The sequence below is a fragment of the Gobius niger genome (assembly GCF_951799975.1).
Source record: "Gobius niger genome assembly, chromosome: 4".
Classification (NCBI taxonomy): Eukaryota; Metazoa; Chordata; class Actinopteri; order Gobiiformes; family Gobiidae; genus Gobius; species Gobius niger.
Window position 1 is genome coordinate 9285137 of NC_136855.1, and position 12386 is coordinate 9297522.

Sequence of the window (12386 nt, forward strand, 5' to 3'; positions counted from 1 at the left end):
TCCCAGGAAGTATTAACAGATAAGTTGTTTCCTGCACTTTGAGTGTTGTTGTTGAGGGGAATGTCTGTAATGTAATGCCTTACGGCCTGATTTTAATTTGTACAAGAGCATTTTCATTATTTCTGTTGTAATAAAGAAACAAAGGAAAAAAAAGAAAGAAAAAAAGGGTCCGTCAGATCCCACTGAGATTCGGAATCTCTTTTCAGGGGAGTCCTGGCCCCAGAGACGATATTGTATATCATTTGAGGAGTTCCCGGAGGAAACCTATCACAGAAAGCTCGTCTGTCGTCTGCAAACTTGATAAAGACGTTTGAGCTGTACTTTGGGGTGCAGCCATGGGTCAGCAGAGTGAACAGTAGAGGGCCCAGCACACAGCCTTGGGGAGCGCCGTGTTCAGTGTGATGGTTCTGGCCGTCACGTTCTGCCTCACAACGCTGAATTGATTTCTTGGACTCAATCTGTACGTTTGAGCATTTGTGTTTGAATCCCGTATTTAGTGGAATGGAAGCTCTTTAAAACATTCTGGCTCGGCTCCCAAATATCCAGAAATTGAGTTATAAGAGCGACCATCAGCTCACTGCCCGTTCACAGACGCTCATCCTTCCATCCGCTCCAGAGCTGCCTTCAAAAGCCATATTCATCCCAGGAAGTATTAACAGATAAGTTGTTCCCTGCACTTTGAGTGTTGTTGTTGACACGTCACTGCTTTCATATAAAAGCAGATCAACAGAGGACGAGACTGCTGCGTTTTCCTGGAGACTACTGCCGCGTAAACACCTTACTGAGCTTGCTCCGTGTTTACAGAGAAAGTTTCTGAAATTATAAGCCCCTACAGTAGCTCAACACCATCAAGTGTAGAGTGAATAAAAATGGATTATAAAGCATTTTTTTCCTTTCTGAAAACCCCATCTGACCTCTCCTACAGCCCCGCAGTCATGTGCAGAAGCTGAAATTCCTGGTGAAACACTGTCGGTGGAAGAACGACTCTCTCTGTTCTTCCTCTGAACGGGACAACAAAACCTGCAACAAACAAAGCCACGGGGGCCAAATCAGGCCAAATGCTCCGAGTTTACCCCAGGTTACGGCGATTCTTTACAACGTGAGAAAAAAACGCGCCGCACACGACTTGTCGGACGTGTCGCGCAGCCGTCATGCAATAATACAATAATCGAATCGAATAGAAATTTCCCTCGGCAGCCTATGGGACAGACGGAACAGCAAACACATGTGGAATTGGCACGAGCTGTTCAGGTATAAGTGGAAGCGTGTGTGTCCCAGGGCAAAGTGTGCGGGGTGAGTGGGGCAGCTTAAAAGGGCTTAATGTGGCATAAAAACGGCAGGATATGTAATGAGAAAAGGGGCTAAAGAGTGGCCTGAGATGACTGAGAGAGAGAGGGGGGGTGAGCTGAACGGTTTCATTTAGAACTGCATTAAAAGTCTGTGAAGAGGTGTTCCCTAAAGTCAAGCCAGGACATCCGTTTCCTCACTGCACTAAGTTTAAAGTTGCTATATATAAGCTGCTACTGTTTTTTTTCACACACTTTGAACCCTGCGACCATGTGGCTATTGTGAATATTGTGTCACGCTATCAATGACAATGCACCGGGGGGTCCGAAATATTTACTACCGAAAGAACTCTGACGTGAGACGCAATAACAGCTCCAGATCCAGACGTAAAGTTGTGCGGGTGGAGAAGAATAAGTGGATCGAATTGAAATGAACTTTTAAGCAGTGGTGGGATTCAAAATTTGAATTGATCGCAAATAATCACATTTAACCTCACATTTTCTCCAGTTTTCCCAAATCTAAAAGCTTCCTGAACGAAGTATCAAAACAGCGACGAAAACAAGGAACAATATCACCATAAAAAAAGTGACGGAAATGTGATGAAAGCACGATAAAAGGGCATCTAAAAGCAAGGTAAAAGGACGAAGAAGAAAGCAACAAAAACTACAAAAATATATGTCCATAAATATGTCCATAAATAAATGTACCTCTCATGAATATTTGACCGTGCATGGAGCGAAAAAAGTCCTGTATCTGGACACCTACGGCTTATAAACAAGTGTGGCCTTTATATGTGCTTTTCTTTTCATTATCAATGTATTTAGTGTGGGATATATTGCGCTCAATAGTCGAAAAATCCTTTTTTTTCGACAATTTTCCAAGCTTTTGACCTCGTTCATATGTCGTCATCATCAAACATAGTGTGAGTGCTGTTGTTTTGCTGGATACTTTTGTACGTTTTTTGTGGGGAATTTTTAACTGCAGAGTCCATAAAGGTCCAGCTTTTTAAAAACAAACAGCTATCGTATGAGCTAAAGACATTTGAGACCTACAAATGTGTTCTTCTAAAACACTGAAGAGGCACCAAGAGCCCCCCCCAGTGGTGGCATCACAAGAGGCGCTACAGGAAAAATAAAGAGACAAACGAGGAGGTATCCGGGCAAGACTCACAGCTAAGCCACCATATGGTGTATTTATTTATTTACGACTGTAAATGATAAATCCTTTATTTTTATTTTTTGGTAGACTGTAAATGATGAAATTCTTTGACATTTTGTACGATCATAAACGATTTATATCAATATGTAAGCCCAGACTTATGCATCGGTTTCTTGCATGAGTCTAGTGGAAAGTTTTTGTGAAGATTACTTGAATGAGAGATAAGGGGTAGGTTTACTATAAGTTCTTGAACTTCTTCCTACTCCTTTTGAGCACAAAGTCTTGTTTTGTATTTTTTTTCTTTCTGTAAAATGTTGACATACTTTTTTCTGCTCAAATAAATAAAAATAAAAAATGAAAAAAAATAAAAAAGCCACACATGCCTTCTGTTGTTCTGGCTAATGGACGTTTACTGGAGAATAAAACAGATTTACTGCTTAGCTTTTCCCAGAAGATGGTAAAAGACTGTTGTGGGGCGGAGGGAGGGAAAGAGGAGGTGGAGGAGCTGGCCAGTGCAGGACACCACGCTCTGAAACAGGGACAAACCCAGGAGGTGCTGCACCGCTTAAGAGGATCAGAGTGGACTGAGGGCAGCCAGCCAGGCTTCCTCCAGGTGCTACGGTTTCCTCTACCTCCAAAAACATGCTGGACACAAGTTTGTTGTAAGCTTGTACAATGACAAATAAAGCACTTACTTACTTACTTACTGTTTCCCTCTTCCAACGCCAGTCCACTCTCCGGCAAACACAGAGAGAAGCTCATTTGTTCTTCTTGAATTGGTGTGTGAACATCTGGAAGAGGAAGAGTGACTGTGCTGTGTTCCAAAAGGAAGGTTGTTCACCCATCCCTCTCCCCCCCACGCCCGGCCCCACAATCAGGGATGAGAGAAATATTTAAAATCATGATTTGACAAATAAAAAATCTTTGAATCTTTACATATAAGACACTGGTAACCCCCGAAAAGAGGGCACGAGGCATCACAATGAATTCACCGCAGCTGAACTTCACACTACAGAAAAGCCATAGCCTTTGTTGTGTTGTATGTGGTCATTCGCTGTCAGCCCGTTGTGCTCAAGTGTTGCATGATATTAAGCAGCTCTTTACCATAAAACTTCAACTCGCTACGACGCTGCAGGAGGCAACACTTCCAAGAAGCTGCCACGGATCATTGTCAACAACTCAGCCACAGAGGGCAAAGAGCGGGAGATGTTCTCTTAAAATGCATTGTTTGTTCCGTAACATATGATTTGGTTTGAATCTGCATGAACAAAAGACATTGTTTCCCTGAACAAAACTACATTTCTCAATGTGTAAGCTCATACATTTGTAACTGTTTCTGTTTGTTTTGCATTTAGTTTGTTTTATGAGAAAAGTCGCACTGAAATTCAGCATGTCTAGTTACCACTGTTTTCTCCCTAAAGCTGTGGAGATGTGGAGTGTGTTTGAAGCTTTTATGTTGCTGACAATGTCTAGTTTTCTTTTTTTTTCTAACCTGGCAACTCTCGGATAGATAATACTAATAACATCATAAGCACATAGAGATAGAGATCAATCTGGAAAGGCTCCATTGAAATTGTTTGGGAAGAGGACGGTCCTTTATTAATCTCTTAAGAGGTTAAAGAGGACAGCACAGTGTTATAGGAGCTATATCATGCAAAATCGACTTTTTGGAGCTTTTAGCCATGTGGTCATGCTATTTCCTTATCAAAAACACCCCGAGAGTGTTTTTTGGCTTCATTCACGCAGTTCTAACGACTTGTGACACTCTGATGTTTCTTACATCAGAGTGTCAAACAGTCGGAGCCCGATGTCTGTAATGTAATGCCTGATTTTAATTTGTTCAAGAGCATTTTCATTATTTCTGTTGTAATAAAGAAACAAAGGAAAAAAAAGGGGAAAAAAAGGGTCCGTCAGATCCCACTGAGATTCGGAATCTCTTTTCAGGGGAGTCCTGGCCCCGGAGACGATATTGTATATCATTTGAGGAGTTCCCGGAGGAAACCTATCACAGAAAGCTCGTCTGTCGTCTGCAAACTTGATAAAGAAGTTTGAGCTGTACTTTGGGGTGCAGCCATGGGTCAGCAGAGTGAACAGTAGAGGGCCCAGCACACAGCCTTGGGGAGAGCCGTGTTCAGTGTGATGGTTCTGGCCGACACGTTCTGCCTCACAACGCTGAATTGATTTCTTGGACTCAATCTGTTATACGTTTGAGCATTTGTGTTTGAATCTTTAGTGCAAGAAAAAATATTCTCACGTATGGATAAAACTGCTTGTTGTTGTCGGTAAGCATAAAACCTGCCCACTCACGACTAACTCTTCAGCCCCCACCATCTTTCTTTTTATTGTGACCAGGCCGGCGTCTTTCATGTGCAACTCCTTTCTTCATCTCACCCGACTCTTCACGTTGCTTTGAATAACACCGTCTGCAATGTTCTTCTCAAAATAACCTCGGAGACGGTCTTCCCTGTCACCAGCCGCCCTCTTCTCGGCAGCCGAGGCGTCCTCTGATTGCTCTGCTATTGTTCAACTTACACAATTGTTCCTTTGGCCGTCTTCCCGCGCGTCCTGCACTACAAGTCTGGGTCTCAATCTCCGCTTTTGCTCCCTGAGGTCCAATCAGGGCATTTTCAATCAAACGTCTTGTTTAACCTTCGCGCCAGACGCTACACAATATGTGGGGCCAATTCCTGGAAGTACCTTTTTTTCCAGCTCACTTCTAGGAACCCCACCTCGGGAAAAACATATAGGATTATTTTAGTTTCTGTGATTAAAATCTCGTTGAAATGACCTCTTCGGCGTGACAGAGAGCAGCGCGTAATCGTCCTGACAGTCGGCCATGTTGATACTGTGCAGGTAAGAGTCCAACATGTGGTGGAAATATGTGGAGGCTTCTCGGGACGGGAACAAGCTCTGCACCGGGGCAAGTGAAGAACGTGTGCTTTTTATTGCGCTGACAGACAAACAGGGAACTCCCATTAAAAAAAGTACATAGCTCACGTGTTGGTCTCGAAGCAACCCCCCCCTCCGTTCTACAGAGAAACAAGGACCTGGTTTAGAGTCGGGCTACATGAACAAAAGCCACTGAACCATGAACTTTAACCATAATTTGAAAGGTCGTGGTTCGAAATGGGCAAGGATCGCGGTTATTACTGGTGTAATTGTTTGACAGTAAAAGTACAGCTGTAATTTGTCCATTTGCTTCCTTTAGATGGGGCTAATATTAATACTCTTTTGTCTGTTAATAATGTTTTGCCAGATTAAAGCATTACAATATACGATAACATAGGCTAAACAGCCGTTAAATAACTATGAAAATGTATATAATGTCTTGTTTCTTTTCTGTGATCATTTAGACTGTACTGTAAAGGTTTGGAGAAAGTCTCTGTATTTTCTTCCTTCTTTTTGATCATCGTGGATAATTGTAAAATCGCAATATTTGTCCTCAGAATAATCGGGACCCAAAAATGTAGAATTGTGACATCCCTGGATCCACCTCTTCCTTCCTCTTCCTACTGCTCTTCTGAGAGAGAGTGCAGCAGACGAATTGTTTACTATGAATATGTATGAAAACATTGCAGCTGATTTTGACTGGAGACAGGATGGAGATCGCAGCTAATGCAATACTCAGTTACACAGCAGCATAAACATGACTGTAGAGGCTTTAGGGAGCAGGCGCTTTAAAAAAAAATCTGTATCATGGATCTGTATCATGCTATTTTAGCCATTCCAAAGTAAACTATTGTAACAGGGTGCACTTTGCACCACAAGGCGGCGCAAGTACATAAAATCTCTGCAACTTCCCCTTACGCGCTCTCTGACTTCTGTCTAGCATGTTGTGGCGTTTATGCCGTGGTGCCCCGTCCTCTGCGAGGCCAGGTAGTAGATGCAAGATTATCTCTGTCCTAAACTTAATGTCAGCAAAGATCCTATTGTAATTTCCTCTGTAGTGCTGTGTGAGCTCCCGCCGAGCAGCGTATGGCGCTCTACTGTGGGCCATGGCGTGCGTCCTTCTCAGTGGTGTGGTGGCCGGTGTTGAGGGCGTCATTGCCACCCGGGCCGTAATGAAGTTGCTGATGGCGCTGCGTTTTTTAAGGCTGTATGTTTTGTTCACTAAAAAAGTGTGTAGATAAACTTACTTTAATTTAAGCTAACTCAAATATCCAATCTACAGATAATGGATCTCTTCGTCAGTCTGCATCCTGCTGTCTTGCCTTGCCCGTCTTGCTGTTCTGCTCCTGTTTATTATTTTTTCAAGAACAAGATGTAACCTTGGAGTATGGATATATGCTTTTGCTTTTAATGGTGAAAATCATGAAACAATGATGAAACGAACAGAAACTAAGCTAACTCATGAACAACAAAATAAAAACTAGCGCATAACCCCTATTCCTCTCCGTTTGAATATTGGGGGGCCGTGGTTTTCCAGTGTTATAATCTGCAGCCTGGGGCTGCGCCTGTTTGTGGTAAATCAGTAAATTAAGCATTAATAAACAGCAGTGCAATGAACTTACACATGATTTTAATCCTACATCAAGAGTCTATGTAAGCTCTTTTTTGTTTTCCTTTTTTTTTTTTCATCCAGGTAACATAAATGCTTAAAAAAGTATAAGAGAATACACTACAATATAATATACTGTGTATTTAAAAAAGATTTAAAGTATTCAGAATACAGTACTCTGATTGGCCAGAGTAATGAAATACATTACAAAATACATTATCAGGCAAGTATTCAGTATTCTGTAATGGAATACAAGTACTGTTCCCACACTGATCATTAAGGCCATATCTCCCTGCTCTACTTATTACCTTAAAGAGTTCTTATGTCACTGAGACCTTGCCAAGTTTCCAAAATGAGAATTAAGAGTTCTACTCTGGAGAGCTGGATGTGTGCACTTATCTCTGGCCTTAGTCTGATGCACCATGTGTGTTTGAAGCTCTTACCTGGGTCACTGTGACTCCATGTTTAATGGAGTAGATACCTTGTCTAAGGTGTAAAAGCAACATCAATAATTACTCCAGTTTGGCATTACCCAAATCTAAAAGCAAAATAGTGAGGAAAAAAGACAAGAAAACAGCAAAAACGTGTTAAAAAAGTGACAAAAACACTTAAAAAATACAACAAAAAGTCATTTTGTAGGTCTTAGCTTTCAAATGAGGTGTCACACTAAGGCTGTAAGCTCCAGTCAAGAAACTTGTAGAATTCGGTAAAGCAGAACTGGAGGAAATGCGCTCGGTTAAGGCGGGGGTTAAGAGGTTCAGTGGAAGAACTGAAGTATTCAGAGCAGAAAGTACAAATCCGTTTAAATAAGTGTTATGTTTAACAACTTTGAGAAACCTCTGTGAAACTTCCTGCACTTTCCAAGAAAACTCTGAACGTTTTGCTTTGGCACATTTATAATCATTCCTGCTGTGATTTTGTTGATGTTTTGTTCCAGAGGATGCAGGCGGCTCAGCAGACGTGTGACTCGTGGACCCCCCTTTGCCCCTCTGTCCCGGACACTTTTGGGAAAACCTCCTTTGTTTCTGTGTCCATTAAAAGTCGGCAGGAGGGCAGTTTACAGTTTATAGGCTCCCACCGGGTGTTTTGTCCTTTTTTTTTTCTTTTCTCGTGCTCGGCTCTGCTCTGATGTTGTGTCCAAGATATTGTCCTGTTGCATGATGGGAAAGCAAAAATGTAAACATGCGGAAGCACGAGGAGGAGTGGGAAGAGATCAAAGCGGCACCTACAGTAATAAGCTTCACGTGACATTTATGGACTTTGTGCCGGTAAGTAGCCATGGTTTTCAGCACTTCTGGTTCTATAGTTAAACAACAGATTTTCCCATAGACTCAAAATACTAAATCAAATTGATGAACAAAGGTTAAAGTTCATTATTATTACACCTTCTAACTTGGCCCAGTGAAGCACTTGCATCCTGTTTTCCGCTGGTTTCACTTTGATGTTTCGAATAATTCTCATAAAGAGGCAGGATGAGGCAACATCACTCTGAGGCTAAATCCGGCCCTCTATACCAGGGTTAGGCAAGTTTGCGTCACGGAGGGACGATTTTTACCATTGTACCCTAAACTTAAGAACCATTGTCTGCAAATGCCAATGTTTTACATCTGTGGTTCTAAAGTGGTCCGGCTCCGGGACCCGCCATTACCTTAATGACAAGCTGCGACCCAAATAAAACTATAGTTTGTCATATACGTATTGTATAAAATATTGTATTTACCACGTTTCTATTGAACAAGCCCTGGATTTGCTTTGAAGACAAAACAACCCAATTATTTTTAACAGACTCCAGTATGTTTCCATGTAATTTCAGATGGAAAATATTGAAAAAAAGTTTCCTATAGGCTCGCAACCCACTTTTGAGTCCCGACCCATCAGTTCAGAATCACATTATCTTACATTATATATGACCAACTGGGATGTTCTGCAAGGACATTTAAAAAATACACTATACAAAGTACTTTAACAGGTATTTGATCCCTTATTTGTAGTATAATATTTCTCAAAATCATATTGGGGGCAGAGGTTCTGTGCTGGAGGGCCGAATTTGGCCCCCGGGCCTGACGTTGCCTAACCCCTGCTCTATACCATAGAAACTCCTGTCCCAGTAATGATTTGGATGAATATTAGTACGCACTTCAGATTACATATCTAAAAAGAACTATCATACTGTTAATTCCAATTGATCCAGGGAAGGCTCTGCAAAACCCTGTGAGTGGAAATATACGATTGAAGATTTGCAAAAAGTGGTGCTTTTTTGGACCTCTGTTGGGAGGTTTGGTCTCTGGTCTGTTGACATAGAAGGAAATCGGCCACAAACTTACCTACTCCTCGTTTAAAGGTAAAAGGGCAACGTCCATTGCGTGATTACATTCATGTTAGAGTCGGATTAGGATTGGCCTTCTCATTTCTTGGGATGACAAAAAGAATTTTCGACAGTTCATGGGATAATTTGAGGCTGCGCTGGGGAAATCTCTCTACAGTGGAGATTGTATAATCTCACGAAATGTGCAGCCAGTGCTCAGAGCTGCTGCTCTGGTGTGTGACGCAAAGTGAGTGAAGAATCTCTGGGCTCAATGTGCCTGATGAAAAAAACAGCATTTATTGTGAAATCAGGAACTCTAGAAACAGAAGTTAACTATTAAAAGTCGTCTGCAGCTTTCAGACAGGAGTATACAAAAGTTTGGGGACCCCATGATTTTCTTTTTTAAATCATTGGTTGTCTGGATAAGAAATTTCAGTTAAATATATCATATAGGAGACAAACACAGTGATATTTGAGAAGTGAAATATAGTTTAGATGATTTATGCAAAAGTGTGCAAGAATTATTCAACCAAAATTAGGCTTGTGCATAAATTTAGGCACCCTTGTCATTTTATTGATTTCAATACCTTAAGCACTAATTATCCAAACTCAAAATTGGTTTGGTAACTTCAGTGACCCTTGACCTCCATACACAGATGAATCCAATCATGAGAAAGGGTGTCTAAGGAGGCCAATTGTAAGTGTTTCTCCTCTTTGCATCTTCTCTGAAGAGTGGCAACATGGGAGCCTCAAAACAACTCTCAGATGATGAGAAAACAGTGATTGTTCATCATTTTTAGGATTTAGGGGAAGGATACAGAAAGCTGTCTCAGAGATTTAAGCTCTCAGTTTCAACTATGAGGAACATTGTGAGGAACTGGAAGACCAGAGGCACAGTTCTAGTTAAGGCTCGAAGTGGCAGACCAAGAAAAATCTCAGATAAGCAGAGGCGCAGGATGGTGAGAACAGTCACAGTCACAGACCAGCTCCAAAGACCTACAACATCATCTCACAGTCAACCCACAGACCAGCTCCACAGACCTACAACATCATCTCACAGTCAACCACAGACCAGCTCCAAAGATCTACAACATCATCTCACAGTCAACCACAGACCAGCTCCAAAGACCTACAACATCATCTCACAGTCAACCACAGACCAGCTCCAAAGACCTACAACATCATCTCACAGTCAACCACAGACCAGCTCCAAAGACCCACAACATCATCTCACAGTCAACCACAGACCGGCTCCAAAGACCTACAACATCATCTCACAGTCAACCCACAGACCAGCTCCAAAGACCTACAACATCATCTCACAGTCAACCCACAGACCAGCTCTAAAGACCTTCAACATCATCTCACAGTCAACCCACAGACCAGCTCTAAAGACCTACAACATCATCTCACAGTCAACCCACAGACCAGCTCCAAAGACCTACAACATCATCTCACAGTCAACCCACAGACCAGCTCTAAAGACCTACAACATCATCTCACAGTCAACCCACAGACCAGCTCTAAAGACCTACAACATCATCTCACAGTCAACCACAGACCAGCTCCAAAGACCTACAACATCATCTCACAGTCAACCACAGACCAGCTCCAAAGACCTACAACATCATCTCACAGTCAACAACAGACCAGCTCCAAAGACCTACAACATCATCTCACAGTCAACCACAGACCAGCTCCAAAGACCTACAACATCATCTCACAGTCAACCACAGACCAGCTCCAAAGACCTACAACATCATCTCACAGTCAACCACAGACCAGCTCCAAAGACCTTCAACATCATCTCACAGTCAACCCACAGACCGGCTCTAAAGACCTACAACATCATCTCACAGTCAACCACAGACCAGCTCCAAAGACCTACAACATCATCTCACAGTCAACCACAGACCAGCTCCAAAGACCTACAACATCATCTCACAGTCAACCACAGACCAGCTCCAAAGACCTACAACATCATCTCACAGTCAACCACAGACCAGCTCCAAAGACCTACAACATCATCTCACAGTCAACCACAGACCAGCTCCAAAGACCCACAACATCATCTCACAGTCAACCACAGACCGGCTCCAAAGACCTACAACATCATCTCACAGTCAACCACAGACCAGCTCCAAAGACCTACAACATCATCTCACAGTCAACCCACAGACCAGCTCCAAAGACCTACAACATCATCTCACAGTCAACCCACAGACCAGCTCTAAAGACCTACAACATCATCTCACAGTCAACCCACAGACCGGCTCCAAAGACCTACAACATCATCTCACAGTCAACCACAGACCAGCTCCAAAGACCGACAACATCATCTCACAGTCAACCACAGACCAGCTCCAAAGACCTACAACATCATCTCACAGTCAACCACAGACCAGCTCCAAAGACCCACAACATCATCTCACAGTCAACCACAGACCGGCTCCAAAGACCTACAACATCATCTCACAGTCAACCACAGACCAGCTCCAAAGACCTACAACATCATCTCACAGTCAACCCACAGACCAGCTCCAAAGACCTACAACATCATCTCACAGTCAACCCACAGACCAGCTCTAAAGACCTACAACATCATCTCACAGTCAACCCACAGACCAGCTCTAAAGACCTACAACATCATCTCACAGTCAACCACAGACCGGCTCCAAAGACCTACAACATCATCTCACAGTCAACCACAGACCAGCTCCAAAGACCTACAACATCATCTCACAGTCAACCACAGACCAGCTCCAAAGACCCACAACATCATCCTGCTGCAGATGGTTTCACTGTGCATCGTTCAACTAACCAGTAATGCGGAAAGCGCCTTTTCTCTGCACAAGCCACAAACAGTGTGGCTTGAGGTTTGCTAAAGCACAAGCCAGCTTCATTTTGGTATAAGGTGCTGTGGACTGATGAAACTAAAATGGAGATATTTGGGCAAAACAAGGGGGGTTCTGCATGGCGGAAAAAGAACACAGCATTCCAAGAAAAACACTTGTACCTACAGTACAATGTGGTGGTGGTTCCATCCTGCTGTGGGGCTGTGTGGCCAGTGCAGGGACTGGGAATCTTGTTAAAGTTGAGGGTCGCATGGATTCCACTCAATATCAGCAGATTCTGGAG